Source organism: Coffea arabica, chromosome 1e (genome assembly GCF_036785885.1).
Source record: "Coffea arabica cultivar ET-39 chromosome 1e, Coffea Arabica ET-39 HiFi, whole genome shotgun sequence".
NCBI classification, from domain to species: Eukaryota; Viridiplantae; Streptophyta; class Magnoliopsida; order Gentianales; family Rubiaceae; genus Coffea; species Coffea arabica.
This window is the reverse complement of record NC_092311.1, coordinates 29,034,866-29,055,711: the sequence shown is the minus strand read 5'-3', so window position 1 is coordinate 29,055,711 and position 20,846 is coordinate 29,034,866. Positions and strand designations below refer to the sequence as shown.

The 20,846-nt window shown below is 33.3% G+C and overlaps 1 long non-coding RNA gene across 3 annotated transcripts; it reads right to left on the bottom strand.

Moving 5' to 3' along the window:
- Positions 1-10,572: 10,572 nt before the first annotated feature.
- On the bottom strand, positions 10,573-16,911 carry LOC113701707 (uncharacterized). 3 transcript variants are annotated; one of them, XR_003450991.2, is made up of 5 exons: positions 15,594-16,911; positions 14,547-14,749; positions 13,721-13,797; positions 12,247-12,294; positions 10,573-11,193 (listed from the first exon to the last, which is right to left on the bottom strand). It is a non-coding gene; the product is annotated as an uncharacterized lncRNA (long non-coding RNA). The 3 variants fall into 3 exon arrangements; XR_011816357.1 differs by lacking the exon at positions 13,721-13,797; XR_003450992.2 differs by lacking the exons at positions 12,247-12,294; positions 13,721-13,797 and having other exon boundaries at positions 15,594-16,910.
- Between the last annotated feature and the right edge of the window lie 3,935 nt (positions 16,912-20,846).

Below are 20,846 nucleotides of genomic sequence, written 5' to 3'. Positions count from 1 at the left end.
AAAGTTGAGAAGCTGAATGACAATGAGAAAATCTGTATGGAGGAAAATGCTTCAGCCATACTGTAACAAAAATTACCTCCTAAGTGTGAGTATCTAAAAGTTTTTTAGGTTAATGGCTTGGATAAGTTAGAAGTTGCAATAACCAAACATCTTGAGCCGAGAAACAAAGTAGCTCGTTTGCTTAAGAATTACTGGCATGAGGAAGAAGTAATGAAACGAGCTAAAAGATTTTATCTCCCTTGATTGAACATGATATCGTCTAGCCAAAGACATTAAAGAAAGGCGCTACTTGGGAGGCAACCTAAGAGCTTCAATTTTTAGTTATCGTGTGTTTTTATATTTTTGTGTTAAAATTAAGTTTATTTCATTTCCTATTGACAGAAAACTATTGTAGGTCATGGGTACGTTCTCTGATGTTTTTATTTGGATTACAGGCAAATTCTTGGACAGAAAACTTTCTGTTATAAGACGTGTCCACACTGTATGTTAAATGCAAATTGGTGCTTTTAAAGATTGATAGACAGAAGACTATTTCCTATACAGCATGCCCATGCGTTACAACAAAACCTCCAATACTACGATTCCGAGTTGAAATTCACTACGTGCTTTGCTTGCATTGATTTTTAAAGGAACTTATTCCCTCTTGGTCGTTTAGCTCAACAATCAGAGAAGTCCTCTTTTTCTTATTTTTGCACTTATGTTTCACTCATTGAGGACAATGTCTAATTTAAGTGTGGGGGAGGGGATCTTTCAAGTGAAAATTAGTGAAAATTTGTCATGAAAATTTTTCAAATCTAGTTTTGGAGCTTTTTCTGTGTTTTAGAAAAGCAGTCAAGATGCAAATATGAATAGTATAATGTTATTAGCATGAGTATTCTATTTTCTTCCAATTGATTTGAACGATGGATGTGCAAAATTTGACATATTTTTAACCGCCTTGTGAGTTTTTGAGCCTAATGAGCAATTCATTATAATGTACTCTATTTTCTTTTGTTGAGTGATATCACACATGGTTTGACATTCTAAAACTTGCTTTGTTATGCATGTTGAGATCACGTTTGAATATGATGCATTAAAATGACGAGAACAATTAGATTTAACCCTTTTTGACTTTCTAAATACCTTCCCTAATTATGTTTACCCCAAGTTAACCATGTTTGAGTCTCAATCCTTTTCTTTGTTTAATAGCCAAATTTATTACTTTAAACCTTTTTGTTTCTACCTTCTTAGTTGAACCTTATGTCAAAAGAATACCTTAATATTCTTGCATGAGAATTTCAAGTATGTTACAAGAGTATGGTTATAATCGGCAAGTGTGTTTTTTATGTTTTGTTAAAAAGAAAAAAATCAAAAAAATTGAAAAAATGATGAAACAATACAAAAATAAAAAGAAGAAAAATTTTGTTGTGAAGTGCACTTAATATGTGTTTTTTTTGTAGTAATAGTTGGGTAAAATCCTTTGTTATATTTGCACTTGTTAAATTTGGAGAGTTTATGGGAATGCCTTGAAGTTGGTGACATATGTGAATGACAAAGGAGTTTGACTTCATGCAAGGTATTATTGGTATTTCCTTTGATATATTTACACCTAAAATTTTTCCTTTTATCCAACCTTTAACCCAAGCCCCATTACAACCCTTATAAATACCCTTTGATTTTTGCATTGAATTCATTTTAAGTGGTGGAAATATGATATATTAGAAAACTTATGATAATGTCATTTCATGGTGTTGATTTGAGTGTTAAATATCCCTTAAACATTTGAGTGTTGAGTATATACATTAATATCCATGTGAGGGCTGTTAAGTCTTGTACATCTTGATTTTGATAAGATTGTGAGAAGATATGATAATTGTGCTAGTATGTTGTGCCATGCATGTTTGTCATCTTGACTGTGATTTTTGAGTAGTGAATGCTTGAGAGCAAGTATTGTCTTGGTGTGGGGGAATTTGTTAGATGGTTATTTGTGCACTTAATTTATGAATATTTTCCCTTTATTTTGCTAAAATATGGTGTTAATTGCTAGATTCTACTCATATTTGATTTTTGGTGTTGTTTCTAAAAATTTGTGATGGAAAAAGAATAAAAGCTGCTTTAAAAGCTAAATTTCCAGAAGGTTTTATTCTACAAGATGTAGGCACGTCAGTGCATCTGCAAAGTCCGTATTTTGTGGTACTGGATTTTTGATTCATTGTTTAAAGGATCAGACACCATCTCATTGCTATTGTTAATTAGGAAAGGATTTAGATTTTTTATTGGGCTGGAAATTTTCGTTTCTATCACAAGACCAATTGGCCATATCTTATGTTGATAGGACATAGAATCATTATTGGGAAAATCGTTCAAAACGTCCCTCACATTTTGCAAAATAACTTTTTTCGTCCTTCACTTTATAAAATGTAATTTTATGTCCGTTACAAATTCATATTGTTCAAATTTGGTCCCTACTTAGGTTTCCGACTAGTTTTTTGTCGGAATTCACTACGTACCTTGCACGTGATCATATTTGAAGGTCAAAATTGTCAAATCAAATTTTATATAATTCGATTCATAATCTCACACATTTCATAAAATAAATTTTTTCGTCCCTTACATTTCACAAAATGAATTTTTTTCATCCTTCACATTTTTCAAAATGAATTTTTTCATCTTTTATTGATCATGTGTGTAAATAATTTTTTTTTTAAATCCATGTATATATCTATTTTATTTCACCTGAACAGTACGAATAGCATGTGAAATCAAATAGAGATATATTACATACTATTCGTACTACTCAAGTGAAATCAAATAGATATATACATTGGTTTAAAAAAATTGTTAGTTTTTCACTTATATTCATTTTCTTTTACTCAAAATTTTAAAATAAAGAAGATATTTAATCCTAAATATTATCGAGTGTTTATATCAAATTAAATTTGGACAGAAAAAATAAACAAAAGAAAAGTATGACAAAAAGAAATAAGTGATTGGCATTTTCAAATTTTAAGACAATCACAAGGCAAGTAATTCAACTGTTGGTCTTAAAAGTGTCGAGTAGAAATTTCATATTTAAACTGAAATTTGTTGGGACAATTATATAATTCGAATTAGGATCCATTAATTAGATGACCTTATTATACAATTCAATAAATAAATTATTATCAAAAGAGAAATGTCACAAATATTGAATAGGTTCAAATGGTGAAATTATATAAATATATACATGGGTTTCAAACAAAATTATTAATTTTAAACTCCTATATATATATCTATTGAATAGCATGTGTATAACTACGATTAGCATGTTTAAATGAAATCTAATAGAGATAAATTACATGTTATTCGTACTGTTCAGATAAAATCAAATAGACATATATGTGGGTTTATAGAAAAAAAACTATTCATACACATGATCAATAAGGGATGAAAAAATTCATTTTGAAAAATGTGAGGGATGGAAAAATTTATTTTTTGAAATGTGAGGAACGAAACAATTCATTTTGTAAAATGTTAGGGACAAAAAAATTCATTTTGTGAAATGTGAGAGGCTATGAATCAGATTATGTAAAAATTTGATTTGACAATTTTACCCTTAAAAAATGATCACATGCAAGTCACTTGGTGGATTCCGGCCAAAAACTAGTCAGAAACCTAGGTAGAGACTAAATTTGATCAATGTGAATTTGTAAGGGACGTACAATTACACTTTTAAAAGTGAGGGACGAAAAAAGTCATCTTATAAAATGTCAGGGACATTTTGAACGATTTTTCCATCATTATTTTAATAGGATTCCTTTTTAGTTAGGAAAGAGTTTCTCCTTTTTACTAAAAAACGTAATAAATAGAGTGAACTTGGGGAGCCTTGGCGATTATTCTTTTTCCCCTTTTTCTCTCCAATAAACCCTAATATTTCTTATGACCGCAAATCCACCGTGAGGAGTGGCTGAACTTTCTTTCTAGTTGAAGGGTAATTGAACCTTTGGTTCAACAATACTGTAAGATCTAATTTGATTTATTTGTTTCATTTATTTATAAGTATTTATATATTTCCTGTTTGTTTATGATTATGATTATTTTATATGATTATATCCTGACTACTATTTAATTGTCGGAATAATCTACTGCCACCTAAAATATCAAATCTGTAATTGTTTTGATAGTTTTAGTGTTTGTGGTGAGTAATATAATTTGATTTTAGTAACTTTTGAATTTATATCACCGGAATATATAATCTAGTTTAAATGAACCGAACTTGTATGTTTGTTGGTTTAGAATTGTTAGTTTCTCTAATTATTAATGCTGTCAATGGGTTAAATCCTAAGAGCTTGTTTAGGGTTGCTAAATTGGTAAGAGAAGTAATCACATAGGTTGTTGTGATTAAGGAGAGGTAGGTTGTCAGAATTCGTCAACAATCATAACCAATTTATTTATAAATAATTGATTTAACCTGTGCATCGATGATCGGTTAAATGAACCAAATTGGATATTAAACCTTTGACTGGAGAGTTATTTATTGTTGGTTTATTTTTATTTAATTTTGTAGTATTATTTCATATACGTAAATTACTTATGTTAACTTCTCATAATCCCCCTTTTTATTTATTGTCTTCACAAAGAAATAAATCACCCAATCCTTGTGGATACGACCCCACCCACGGCTTCATCGAATTCATATTGTTAGAGTAGGAATTTTTATTTTTGCTAGTTTGACAACCCAACAAAAATAAGAGGAAAAAAATGGCAAAGAAAAAAGTGCACTTATTTGCGTCTTGTTTTGTGTGGTGCATGACATTTTATGTTTTTTTCATGTTATAGCGCCTTATACAGTGATTTTTCTTTCCCCATTGGGATTTATATGAAATAGTTAGGACTACATAAAATTAAAAAAAAAACCCGAAAAATTAAGATTTGAAGAAGGGGAAAAACAAGGTGTCATTTAACGCCATTTATAACTACATTATGTGCTTTGTGATTTTTTTTAAGGCCTTTCTTATTTGTTTTATCTTATTTTTTAAGGCTCTCTTACTTTTTGAGTCTTGACCTTAATTATTTTCACTATGGAAGAAAGGCCTTAGAATGCATAGAACATCAAGATGGGGCCTCAAACTAAATGGAGGATGACTAATGATGGACTGTGTTAGTTTGAGATATTCACAAGCAGCTACCTACAAATGCCTCTATGACACTTTGTCACTTATAAATTGAATAAAATAGCACGGAAAAATACAAGTTGCAGTTACAAAGAATAAAAAAAGTTTACCAATAGATGAATCTTGTTTGCTCGAAAGTGTTTAGCTCATCAAGTTTGTCACAAAAACTAAGGGTTCTCATGGATAAGGTGTTTTATGGGGCATTTTTTTTAAAAAAAAAAACGACACCGCAGCACACCAATCGAATGCATAATTAGGAAGTAGGTCATATAGAAAGTAAAACAGGGAGTCAATCTTTAGCCTACCATCCTTGAAACAACTATCGTTTGAGAAGAATCCCAATAGCTCTTCCACCAAGTCCATTTGCCGAAGGGTTCAATTTCGATCAACCAAAGTAACCGGTAAACCATGCACATGAACGTTACATAATACCTCCACATCCAATGAGCTGACACTGTTACTCGGGAAAAAAAAATAGCCCCTTGCATTGTAATCCAGTAGATGCAATAATGATGATGATGATGATGTCGCCACCACACATTCCATGTGCAGCGACACTGTTTAAAGACCATAAAAAAAAAAAAAAAATTTCGTCACAACACATCTCATGTGCAGCAACCTTAAAATTAGAGCCCCTATCCTCCCAAAAACAAAATCCTACCATTCTTGAGATTTTTGTTTACGGCATTTTTGTAAGAAATTTGCCCAACTTTGAGACCTCCCACCAAGCCTTTGACGGCAACATTAGCGGTCCTAAACATTGTCGCACACTTGTTATTCTAAAGCTCTCGGTATATATCCTTGGTGGCTTCAAGACAAGCCCCAATTTCACGTTCTTCGCATTTCACCAGCTCCGCTGACAGGCCTTGTACATGGAGACCCATGATTGTGGGTCCTTTACTGCAAGGATAAATGGGCCAGCTTCCGGTTTGGGTGTTCGACAGGGATTAGGGAAGCGGATCGTTGGTGTATAGTCGTCCAAATTGGGGGACAGGGGTGGAAGTGGCCCAGGAGGTTTCGCGCCCCATGTCATCAAGGCAAGGGCCTCAACTCTAATAGGCTATAGCTTCACCAATTTAGTAAACAGAAAGTCAACGCAATGGAACTCTGAAGACTTTTTTTTTTTTAGAAAAAGGAACTCTGAAGACTTGAACTATTAATTCTGGCTGTGGCTTTGAATATAATTGGAATCTCTCGATTCAGCCTCTAAGTCCATGTAGCTTTCAAGGTAGCAAGTTTCCTGGCATCCAAATAAAGCAATTTATTTGTTGCATTTTGAAGTTTGAACACATGGAAACTTGGAGATCCTTACAACAATATACAGCAAGGCCAAACCACCTACAAAATTTTCCATGCCAATCCAGGAAACAATGCTATGATTGTCGCAGATAAAAGCTAAAAAGATCACGTGTAATGTTGCAGACTTAATAACAAAGGAAAACCTTTATGGTAGAAAGGGCATTGACCGTTCCTACCATAGGTAGAGGAGCAGAGCATAACACGTGTATTTGGAAAATGAGGTGCTAACGGACCTGTTATGTTGCAGTGCTAATGCGCGTGGAGATAAACCAAATGAACGTGTCCGGATGCAACCAACCAACAAATACCGTACGCTGTTGTCATATACGCAGTGAGCCCTACACATTAGTGCTAGGTTTCCCGCCATTCGCTGTGTCTTTTTTACCCTCCAATTACTGTGTATGTTTTCCTCCGTTCACTGTACATGTGTTTCCCTCCCAACAATTATTTCATTGTTTCCCTACTGCTTTATTACATTCAAAAAATTCTGAAACTACTATTTTCTGCACCTAACATACCAAAAAATTTATTAAAATTAATAACAACATACCAACAATATATACCCATGACATAAATATACTAAGCAATCATAAAAATTATTAGGATTATATAGTTATTTTAGAAGTTGCTCACAAACAACGTGCAACTAAACTTTCTATTCAAACTAACGATAGTACGAAAAAAAAGACTAATTAATGAAAAGACGATCTCAAAAATTTTTTAATTCACAGTCACAATATGTGAATTCGTGATAAATACAAAAATGTTGGTAGCATAATTTTTTCCCCGAAATCATATCATTTACAATTTCCTTAATTTCATGTTCACACTATTAATGTGTTCATTTTTTAAATTTAATACAATTACAATTAAAAAAATGATCTTTCCCTAACTTTGTTTTATAGGAAATAAATATTTCAAAATCAATTTTTTTGCCGTCTAATACGACGTCTAAAGCAATTGGGGAGGGTTTCATTATTAGTAGGTTCTACCATTTAATTGTTCATTATTATTTTTGTAAACTTAACCAATATCAAACATGATGATATTTTATTTTTGTAACTTATTCAAATTGATATTATATTGCAAAATCATTGCAAATGCTTGCTACTTCTTCCTATGGTATGTTTGGAAGACTTTAACTTTACGAACTAAACTTAACTAATACAACCATATTTTTGGATTGAATCCATACACAGAACTAATAATGCCATTTCGTTAATTTCCAAAAATTTATAATACTTAAGAAACAATAATGGAGACACAAAAGCTGAATAGCTAGCTTTGGATGCAAAAGTTGTCTTCAAATACACACACAACACATGTATGTCCGTGTCTATACAAATTGAAATACAGGAAATGCACAACAAGATACATATTTAACTTCATCCAAGGTTCGTATCATGAATTCATCAAATGGGTCATGGGTATTTTTACTAAATCAACAAATTGCAAATATATTTCGTTACTTTAGTATTACAGTGCAAGGGATGCCATTTGGTTAATACATTAGAATCGCATTCGGATGTATTATCGTTCATCTTGGATTTGGAATGGAGTCAGTCATTCCATTTACACCTGTTTGGTTTAGTTTTAAGAATGTATATGATTACTATAGTTCATGTTAGGTTCGTCGGCTTCTTTGAAATTGAATATAACATATTTTTACTAATTAAATGTATCAGTATAACTGTATTAGTATAAATGTATTACTAAATTTAGTATAACTAATTCATAATTTTTATTAATAAACACGTATATTTAATAGTACAATTGATATTATCAATTAAATTACATATACTACTATACATTATATATTACACATAGCTAATAATATCATTATTCTAAGTTTGTCACTAATCAAATTAAATATTATATATAATAAAATAAAATTATACAAATATTGTAATATTAATATAATTATATACTATATATAAATATTCATTATTCTAATACATTATAATTATATAATGTATATTATATATTAAATATTATTATATATAATAATAATATTCATAATAATAAATATAACAATCTCTATATTTTTTTATTATTACATAATCATATATATTATAATTACATGAACATCTAATATACATTTATAAATAATATAAATATATTAGTATATAAATTTAATAAATTTATAACATATATTACGTAAATATACAGTCCTCTATTAATTAAATGATTAGAATATATATTTATACAATATATTATACATGTGTATATAATAATTATAAATATAAATATAACTATATTTGTTATTATAAATATATTATAACAATTATAAATATATTATATAATTATACTAATATTCTAATAAAAATATAATTAGTCCTTAAATATTTTAATTAATATATATACATCACTACCATAATTATACACGATTTTTTAGTGGATCTCGGACGATTACTAGGGAATCAGTCCAGGTTACTAGGAAATTGTGAAATTTCAATTTTTTACATATGCTTCTAAAATACCAATTCCGATAGTAGTAATCCAAACAACAATTATACAATTTATTCCAATTCTCCATTCCGAAACCCTGTTCGGAAACGCCACAGTAGATTGTCATGCTCACTTTTCGGGAGATTAGTAAAACAGTAACTGAATTCGTACGCGGTTTCCTAAGCATCAGTCCATAAAATTTACTTGTTAATTTTAATTTCAGTGATGTTAGTATCAAATACAATTTTTTATACTTAACTATAGTCAAACAACATTTCTTTGCTATTTTTCCAATACCACAATTGCAATTGCGTACTTTACGAAATGCACCTCGGCATTAATGTCACATATTAAGTGTCGATGTAAATCAAGGGACATTATTAGTTCTGTGTATGGATTCAATCCAAAAATATAGTTGTATTAGTTAAGTTTAGTTCGTAAAGTTAAAGTCTTCCAAACATACCATAGGAAAAAGTAGCAAGCATTTGCAATGATTTTTGCAATATAATATCAATTTGAATAAGTTACAAAAAAATAAAATATCATCATGTTTGATATTGGTTAAGTTTACAAAAATAATAATGAACAATTAAATGGTAGAACCTACTAATAACGAAACCTTGCCCAATTGCTTTAGACTTCGTATTAGGAGGCAAAAAAATTGATTTTGAAGTATTTATTTCCTATAAAAAAAATTTAGGAAAAGATCATTTTTTTAATTGTAATTGTATTAAATTTAAAAAATGAACACATTAATAGTGTGAACATGAAATTAAGGAAATTGTAAATGATATGATTTCGGGAAAAAAAATTCTGCTACCAACTTTTTTGTATTTATCACGAATTCACATATTGTAACTGTGAATTAAAAATTTTTCGAGATCGTCTTTTCATTAATTAGTCTTGTTTTTTTTTTCGTACTATCGTTAGTTTAAATGGAAAGTTTAGTTGCACGTTGTTTGTGAGCAACTTCTAAAATAACTATATAATCCTAATAATTTTTATGATTACTTAGTATATTTATGTCATGGGTATATATTGTTGGTATGTTGTTATTAATTTTAATAAAGTTTTTGGTATATTAGGTGCAGAAAATAGTAGTTTCAGAATTTTTTGAATGTAATAAAACAGTGGGGAAACAATGAAATAATTGTTGGGAGGGAAACACATGCACAGTGAACGAAGGAAAACATACACAGTAATTGGAGGGAAAAAAAGACACAATGAATGGCGGGAAACCCAACACTATTGCATAGGACCCACTGTATATATGACAACAGCGTAGGTATTCGTTGGTTGGCTGCATCCAGACACGTTCGTTTGGTTTATCTCCACGCGCGTTAGCACTGCAACATAACGAGTCCGTTAACACTTCATTTTCCAAATACACGTGTCATGCTCTGCTCTTCTACCTACGGTAGGAACGGTCAATGCCCCTCCTACCATAAAGGTTTCCATAACAAAGACCACACTACTGCAAATACTACATAATATGAACCGCACCATTTTAAGTTTTCGATTAATAATGAATCAACTCTGAATGTTTCAGGCTGATATTACCTGCGACTCAAACCTTTAGAAAGGCTAGAGGATTAGATCTACTTTTCAGCAAATTTTCTTGTAATTACTAATATTTGACCAAAGCTCGATGCCATAATCAATGCTATATTGAACAATGATTCGTCAAATTCACCAATTGCCAACCCCTCTTCTCACCTCAAATTTAATCTTTAAAGTTCTATAAATATACAAATCCACCTTCCCTAAATCAAGAGAAAATATCTAATAGAAAGCATATTGGAAAACCAACAACCTAGAAACAAAAATAAAAAAACAATATTCTTTTGCAGCAAGGCGAGACTTCACACCAAGTTGATTGAGACTCTAACCTTCATGGAACTTGTATGAAAAGTCCAATGATGTTAAGCAAAAATAGCAATTTATCAGTAGCCCTTCATGTCTGCATAACGCAAACTACAATATGGTTATGTCACGCCCCGAGCCCGCACGTGCCCGTCACATGACATCCGCCGTACTCCCAAGTCCCACTCAAGAGTACAAGGCTACCTTAACTAGTTTAATTTTAAAAGTACTAAATGACATAACTAAATGAAGTGCGGTACAAATTACATATAAAAGAAAGTCTACGAATATTCAAGACGTTCGTACATTTATTCTCCAATTGAAACAGCGGAAACAAAAGTAAATAAGACTAACAACTAGAAGTAGCTAGCCTGTCAACTTCTATTCAGATAAAACTAATAAAAGTCATCCTCAGGGTCTTCTACGTAAACCAATTCATACTCTTCAGAATCTGCAAAAATGGTAAGAGGTTGGTTGAGCGACACATCGCTCAGTAGGTAATATTTACCCCTCTGTTGGACCATGCACTCTTAGTTTTATAGATACATATATATAGAAGTACAACTCAAATCGTTTGCAAATCATTCACATCCATAATTTTGAAAGTAACGTCATTTATAAAACAATCATTAGTAAAGAAATGACAAGCAGTTCAAAAGGCATCTTATTGATATTTATACATGAGAAATTGTAACGTCAAAAAAATCACTTTATAACAATTCATAAGTCTCTTCATATCCATTCATAAATGATCCTGTAAAACGTTGCATATCAGTTCATAGATCATTTCAAATCAGCTCATAAGTCTAATTTCAAACCAGTTCATAAATCATTCCATATCGGCTCATAAATCATTCTTTCAGATCAGCTCATAACAAGTACATGTAATGAACGGGTACTGAGTACTCAGCCTAGAGATTAAACCCCTTCCAGGTGGACGACCAATAGATTTCGCGACTATCGATTGATCTCATTTCATTCTTGGGTCAATCGACCGGACTTTATACCAGACTACCATGACCTTGTCAATCGACTGGGCTCTATACCAAGCTACCATGACTTTATCAATCGGTCAATTGGCTGGGCTTTATACCAGGCTACCCTGACCTTGTCAATCGGCTGGGCTCTATACCAGGTTACCAAGACTTTATCCATCGGTCAATCGGCTGGGCTTTATACCAGACTACCATGACCATTATACAGGACTATAACCCCTACCGTCTATCCCATGACTGTTTTGAGCTTTACTTGTCAAAATTCATTTCATATATCGTATACATAAATCTTTGCTTTCATAAAAGATTCAGCTCATTTTGTATAAAGGAAACATATCAAACATTTCAAATAAGTCACATGGTCCTTTTTGTATAGTAAAATATAACTTTCATAAATATCAAGTAAAGCATTTAATCAAACACCTTTCGAGTCAACACAACAAAATAGGATTGAAAACAAGAATTTCATTTTGCACATTTGAAATCTCAGAAGAGTAAGTACCACCTACCTCTGTTTGGCTGCTCGAGTGGAACTACCTTAAATCCTTGTACCGTACCTATCAAACGCATGAGTTCCCTAATTAGTTGTTACTTCCTATAGATGCATAAATATACAACCTCTAAGTAAGCATAAGATTCGTACCTAGACCATTAAATGGATCCTAATAGCATCTCCCTCAAATTGGGTGATTTCTATTTTTGGAAAGTTTCCTAATTTGGAAAGTTTCTATTTTTAGAAAGTTTCTTAATTTGGAAAGCTTCCCCTTTTGTAACGTTTTCTAATTTAAAATAATTATCCATAATCATTTTTATTATTTTGATTGTTATCTTACTATACATGTTTATAATTTATAATTATTTATTATTATTATTATTATCGTCCGTGTCATTGCTACTTTACTTTATTACCACTTACGTATATTTATTAATTAGTTATTATTACCTTTCACTTTATTCCTACCTTTGTGCGTGCGTAGGTGTTATTATTATTTATGTATATATGTACATATATATATTTTTTACTTTATTATTATAATTATTGTCTTAATTTATTACACTTGTATTTATCTTTATATTTTCGTTTATATCCTTTATTTGTTTCGTCCATATTATTGTTACTATTATTACTATTATTATTTTAGGCGCTTTGTTCAACAATCTAGAGCTTATCTTACATGGTCTAAATTGACTTAATAATGTTAGATTAAGATGTTTTAGATTTTCATTTAAGTATCTTAGACGTAATTAATTAAGTATAAATTTTACATAACTAACCTTTCAATTCTAACAATTATCTTAAATTGGGTCCTGAATTTTAATATTCACGATATACTATAAAAATGGACTAGTTATATTTAAATTTATTTATTAAAAACTTACTAAATTTTTATACTATAGTTTGGTCCAAGTTTAAATTGCATCCCTTTTTACTTATTTATTTTTTGTTTATTATTATCATTATTTATTTTTATTTTTATTTATTTATTTATTTATTTTTTTCTCGGGTGGGGTCCATGGTTGGCCAAAAGGCCAACCATCTTTGACTAACAATGGTCGCCAGCAAGGCTGGCGGCCCTCTGCTTCCATTGGTTGGCCGAAAGGCCAACCATGGCTTTTATTCATTGCCGCCAGCAAGTGCTGGCGACAACCTCTTTAATTTTTTTTTTTTTTTTTTTGTTTTGCTTCGGTCTTTCGGCCAACCTTTGGTATTCTTCCTGTGGCGTCGCCTAGCCGAAACAGAGCAGCGGCGGCTGCCGCTGCTCTTCCCTTTCCTCTTTTTTTTTTTAAAACAGATTCAAACACCCTATAATATCAGGATTAAAATCACCCCCCCTATTTCTATTAATCCAGATGTGAATCTTATCGACACATATATATATAAACCTATGTAGCAACAATACATGTCCATAAGATTTCCTAGAACGATTAATACAACTACTAAAACTTAAAAGAGAGGTTTTCTTGCGTTAACTCGAGACTTACAGGTTTAGGTGCCTAGTCGTCAGATTGATTGACAATGTGGCCTGCTTCTCCTTCTCTCCTCTCTGACGGCTCTTGCTCTAGGGAGGCAGACGAAAAAAGGTAAGGTTTAGCTTATTTTTCTGTCTAGGGTTTTAATAAAACCCTAACCCTAGTACTACTTATATTAGTACCCCTTAATTAACCAGTTAACCTAACCTGCAATTATTTTTACTATTACCAAGGGTAAATTACCATTTAATTTAATTGGGCAAGATAACAAAAATGGGCCAAAAATCGTGGGTTTTACAGGTTATACCTGCGAACAAAATATTAAGAAACATAAGGGCATCATACCCATCCTTAATTTACTGTTCATTTATTAATGACCATAAACATAAAAGTTGATAATCCACAATTACTTTCCAATTATATAATAGTTACCATTCTAGAAAATGGTTCTAAAAAAGACAGAACATTGAATCTTCTATATTTGCACCTACAAAACCCAAAAGTACATTATTCAAACAACTAAATTCAAAAAGAAGAAAAACACATACAATTTCAGAGCCAAAGTCACCATTGAATTTGAGAATAAAAAGTGTAAACACCAAAAACATGAGAATTTTGATACATTGATAACCACTTAACTCCAAATTGACCCTCAGCATTACTTGGTATAAAGTGGCAGTTTCTTGGTATAAAGTTGACATTATGCAACAATAATGGAAGCAAAAGGCAGATTCAACATAAAAATCGTATTAACTTCAAAGGTCATTTCTTGTTTGTTGCCCATAAGTGACAAATAATTTTCAGACAAGGAGGTAGTTTAGGCTTTCAAACAACTAACCATTTACTGGATTTAATGCACTTGAAGACTGTGCTGATACCAACCGCTTAGCTGCGAAACTTGCATTATGTTGTCTCTAATTGTCAAATATGCTTTCTTCCTTTTCGCTAGCTTCCTGAAGATAGAAATTAGCCATTGTCCAGGAGAACAGCTAAAGCACATCATCAACTGAATGTTTCTTGATAAAACACGCCAAACCTCTGCTGAAAACAGAACAAGAACCAAAGAAATATCAGATCTGACTGGTAATATCAGATCAAACTTTGCTGGTAGAAGCTAATTTCACAAACTTTTCTTGATCTACCAGTAAAGAGAGAAAGATGAAAAATAATCAGAATATAATTACCAGTCAGTCAATCTGGAAAACCAAAAAGCAAATATTGTAAATCAACAAATCAAGTGAAACATACAAGGAACATCAAATAAGTTTGTACCACAATATCATACCAAGTTTCAGGTCTAGATGTGATTTTTGACGACTCAGATTTTACAAATTGAGAGATTTCAAAAACATGTAGAGAGAATGATATTAATTTTTGTCATAACAATTAATCAGCAGCATCCCACATGAGGACTTTGTATCATTCTTTTTCAAGCTTACAACCTTGATTGTGGTTACAATCTGCTAAGGAACCAAGACAATAGCAAGTGGCACAGCAACATATAGAACAGCATGGAAACTAGCTCCATTACTAACCACAGATCACACCTCCGCCAAATGTTACAAGTAAAGCTCATTTCTCAACAACCCTGATCCACTTCAAGATCTTTTTGTTTTTAATACATACAGGAATAGGATAAATGATACAAAATGATAACTAACAACATGTGAAGCAGCACTTTAATGTGGCAAGAGTAGAGAGTCACTATTACAATTCCTTATCGAACAAACCAACTTCGCATAGCTTTTGCCATGCAAGTAAAAGCAATTAGTCTTGGATGGCAGTAGAATACAACAGCAGCCAGCATACCATATGTTTATTTATCTAATCAAAATGTGACATTTGAAAGTCTAATAAAGTTAAAAGCTCCATAAAGAAGTTGTACCGAAGGTAAATCAATCTGGTGAGTACTGCCTGAATACTTTAACATATTTCTTCCAATTATTTGTCCACTACAGCATCCATTTTCAACAGCATCCAGATATAAAATTGACACGCCAAGCAAAAACTGAACTGCAAAGGGAAATAAAATGCCACCATTGTCATTCAGATCCGTTGCCATCGCAGTCGATTCTGAAACCAGAAACTATTTTCGACAGAATCCAGATATTAAATCGACACACCAAGTAAAAAACTTAACCGCAAAAGGAAATAAAATGCCACTATTGTCATTCAAATCCACCGCCATCACAGACGACTCTGAAACCAGAAACTCCCATTCTGCAATGGTTATCATCAAAATTTGATCTTTCTTGCCAATTTTTCCTGAAAAATAACTATTATTCCTCAAATTAAAAGCTCCAAGCATCCCATTTTACATTTTCCTGCCATTTCGTCTTAAAAAATCATCAACGTCCTTGGCATTGCCTGAACCCAATAAATCACTTCCTTTACAGCTCGTCAAGTTGAATTGAGTTGTAAACTCAACCCAGGACGTCCCAAATTTCATCATCTCAACCATCCCATCATGCTTATTGCCTTCCAAACACACCCAAGATAGCAACTTTGAGACCTCCCACCTATTCCTCACCAAATCCAAGCCTTTGATGGCAACTTTAGCATCCCTAAACGCCGTCATACACTTGTTTTTTGAAAATTCTCGGCATTTATCCTTGGCAGTTTCAAGACAAGCCTCCATTTCACGTTCTTCGCATTTTGCCCGTTCCGCATAATCTTGTTTGGCTACGCCGCCCGTTAGGGTTTTCCACCAGGAGGGTTTGCATTTGTTGGATGCGGCGAGGGAGCAGCCAATTCGAGCTCCAGCTTCGCATTGTTGGGTGATTTGGGATTCACACGCCTTGTACGCAGAGGCCCATGACTGCGGGTCCTTGAATGCAAGGATAAGTGGGCCAGCTTCTGGATTGTCAGATGAACTGGCCCTTAGAGGCCCACGGAGAATGGGGATTGGATGTTGGAAAGGGATTAGGGTAGCCGATGGTGTGTAGTCGTCCAAATTGGGGGGTGGAGGTGGTGGTGGTGGCAGAGGCCGTGGAGATTCTGCGGCCATATTATCAAGTCAAGGCTGAGAGAGCTTCAACTCTGATAGGCTATAGCTGCTCCGATTTAGTAAACAGTAAGTCGATGCTATGAAATTCTGAAGACTTGAACTATTAATTCTGGATATGGCTTTGAATATACTTGGCATCTCTGGATTCAGCTTCAAGTCCACCTAGCTTTCAAGGAATGAAGTTTCCCGGTATCCAAATAAAACAATTTATTTGTTGCACTTGAACGCATGGAAGTTGGAGAGGCTTACAACAATGGCCGTTTGGCAAGTGAGTTTTTTGAATGTTTGTCTAAAATTTTACTGTAGTTTACTGTAAAAGTTTTTTAAAAACTTTTTGAACTGTGTAATTTTTGAATATTTTGAAGTGTATAGTTTAAAAATTTTGAGAAATATTTTGAGGTTACTATAGTTAAAATTTTTAAAAAACTTATAATCAATAGTAAATTAAGAAAAAGTCATGAGGACTCGCAAAAATTTATTTATTTTTAAACTCCTATTACGAGTTTATTAAAATATTTAATTGCCTGTTTGCCCCGAATATTTTTATGTTTAAGTGCTCAAGTATTAGTTAGTAATACAATCGTTATAAGAATTTCTTGAAAGTTAAGCGTTATCGCGCAAAATTGGAAGTACGCGTTTTTACGCGCGCGATCAATTAAGGGACTTAAAGCCTTTATTTTTTGCCCATTAAGAGTGAATAATAATAGTATGAATATAAGTACATTAGAGGTTTAGTGCACAAGTGAAACAAACCAGAGAGGAAACGCGCGCGTACGCGCACTCTCCTTAGTTGACTTTTGGAGCATTTTGGGCCACACATTCTTAGGCTTCTCAAGGGAGCATCACACCAGATCAAAACCCTTCTCTTCTCACCTCAAGTGCCGGCCAAACACTCTCTTTTTCCTCCCAAAATAGCCGACCAAACAGCAAAGGAAAGAAAGGAAGCAAAGCTTCTTCATTCCTGCACCAATCTTCCTCCATTTCATCTCAAAATTTGCATCCAACTCACAAATCACTTGGAGATTTCATCAAGCTAAGAAAGAGGGCTTCTTTCCACGGTTTTCTTGGACTTCATTTGGACCAAAATTTCTGTCCTAGTTCATCTAAGAAGGTAAACTACGATCAACTCTTAAAACCTTGCTTTATGGAAGTAGTATTGCACATTTAAGATCATGCATGCATATGGGTAGCTTGTTTATGTTGAAAAAATTGTTGTGTGGGCTCTATGAACTCCCACTTTGATTGGATGGACTGATTTGGTGAATGATGATGAAATTAGTGTTGGGTTAGTGCTTATATTAGTGGAATAATGTTGGGTTATTGGTAGACACTCAAGGAAGATGCAATGAACAAAAGTGACCATTTTACCCCTGCCATGTTCGTGCAATTTGGTGCAAATTTTTGAGGATCTAATGGCTTGTTTGTGATATATATATGTTATATGGATGGCGTAGAAAGTTTCATTGAAAAATAACATGATTTGGTTGGTCAAATGTGTTGATTTCCAATGTTTGGCAGAACTGGAAAATTTTTCCGGATTGCCCAGGAAGTCATCTTGTTTTGGTTATAACTTCTTACTCCGATGTCGGAATCGAGTGCCGTTTGTGGCAATGGAAACTAGACATCCCCAGCTTTCTATTGGTATAAAATGCACATCCTGGTTCCACTTGAGTGAGCCAAACCATTCGTTTAAAAATTGCTGTCCTGTTTCATTGGTTCACTACAAGGCAGAACATGAACTACAACTTGATGCTCAAATGCGGGCTAGTTATGAATGGATTTTGAAAATAGTTTCTTCTAAGAAATTGTAGCTTTATGAATGTGTTTTCCAACGCCACCAACCACGTTCAATTCCAAGTTGAATTGAGTGATTTGTGACCAAAGTTTGAAACTGACTCAGTGATGGAATTCTTCATTTTGGACTGATCCTTAACTAATCTTGGTTTGGGACTTGTTATTCGAAATTCTTTGTGTAAACCACCTACCAAACACATATTGGATGAATATTAGACCTTGTCTACACTAATGAACCATGTTTGAGGGATTTTCCTTGGCCAAATGCTTGAAAACGGCAAAACGGAAGTCCAAGGCAGATTTGCCTTGGAACTCCTTGGAACTCTAGTGGTTTCGTTAACCATATTTCCGAATGTATTTTTCTACGAAATTTTACAGAGAAATAGTCTCTATATTGTAGTATTATACTGCTAAATTTGGCACCATTCTGAGTCCGTTTCACTGCTCAACTAAACTTCCAAAGTTCATGAGTTGAGTTGGGAAAACCCTTGTTTAACAAGGAAATTCTAGTAACTTTGAGCTACCATATATTGGTGCTCAAAACTCTGATTCTTGATCCGCTTGTTGTGTTTTAAACCTTGTTTGCAACACTAATTGAGTTACAATTTCAGAGGCTGGTTTGTACTGTGTGAATTTTGCCGAATTTTCAAAGTTGGCCAAAAACCAACCTAAACCTGTCTTCAATGTCCAAAACAGCAACTTTGAGCTAATTTTTGAATACTTTCCGTTTGGAATTATGGAAAAGAGTATTCTAGGAACTTTTAGTACTTTGGAAGAGGATTCCAACAGTACCAAGTTTTCCAATTTTGGACTTGTAAAGAGTGAGATACGATTTTTCAAAGATCTCGTATCAAAACTGAAATTTCTGAATCTTAAGGAAATGGAGCTTTTCGAATTCTCCTTATTCCTTCGAAATTACTTGAACATTTTATATCTGATTTCAAAGATGAAAACTCGATTGCTCTTGTGTTTTAAAACCCCATCTTTGAGCCTCGATTTACGAATAATTGGGGTTTATTTTCATGAGATTTCCTTAGGTTGTGCACTAGTGCAATCTTCTTCGATAATTGGGGTTTATGTGTGATGAATCATTATTAATTACTCAGGCTCGTGCGAGGACCTTCAAGAGGATCCCACGGTGGACACTTGAACTTCAAAGTGACTTTTCTTCTTGTTTACTTGGTGAGTGTCAAGTGTATGTTAAATACTTATGTGATTGAGATATTAGTCGTACGAGTGTTATACATGATACGTAAACTTACCAAGGCGAGGGTGTACTTTATCGCCCTCGTCCTCTTTCTCGTGTAACTACGTGATACTTAATATATGAATGAATATGATTGACAATTGTACATGGATATTACGTGCTCGATTATTATTAGTGCATGAATAGTTGAAATCCTGTGAACTTGATACGTGCTTACTTGATATCAATGACTTGAAATTTTGGAAATAGAGTCGAGTGTGTACCTTACCATACTCGTTCTCATTTGAAATAAATGACTCGTGCTTGACCTAAATTGAATCGCTTGACCTGACTTGAATTGCTTGACCTGACATGACTTGACTTGGGAAAATATGCTATGGTTGCATAAGTCGATTGGAGCGATGTCTCATCGACCTCTGAACGATAGTAAGTATCACACCGATTCGGGTGGGAGGTACCTCTCGAATCGTCTCAGAACCACAAAGCATTCTTAGTCGATTAGAGCGATGTCTCATCGACTTCTGAACGATAGTAAGTACCACACCGATTCGGGTGGGAGGTACCTCTCGAATCGTCTCAGAACTATAAACTGAACGATAGTAAGTACCACACCAATTCGGGTGGGAGGTACCTCTCAAATCGTCTCAGTACCCTAAACCCCTAAACGATAGCAAGTACCACACCGATTTGGTGGGAGGTACCTCTCGAGTCGTCTCAGAAACATAAATGGAATAAGTGAAGTGCTACGAATTTAATTACTTACCCGGGTGACGGGGTGTCGTCACAAGAAGGTATTGAATTGAACCTGGAGCAAATCAATTGAAAAATTAACTCCTGAGAGCTCCTGCATCCTACTCCTGCACCCTACTCAAGTGTGTTTATTATAAATTGTGAACTACTCGAATGTTATAGTTTCCATTATTGTGTAAGTATTATTGTTATTGAACTACGTGTCTTGCATGTTTTCTTGGCCTCACGAGCATCCGCGCTCACCCCGTTAGATTTGTTTTCCTTAACAGGAGCTGAAATGGAAGGAATTATGAAGAAGCTTACTTGATGGCTCATTTGATTAGAATTTTGAATGCAATTGTTTAGACAACTTTTGGAAGTTGTATATTTTGGAAAAAGTA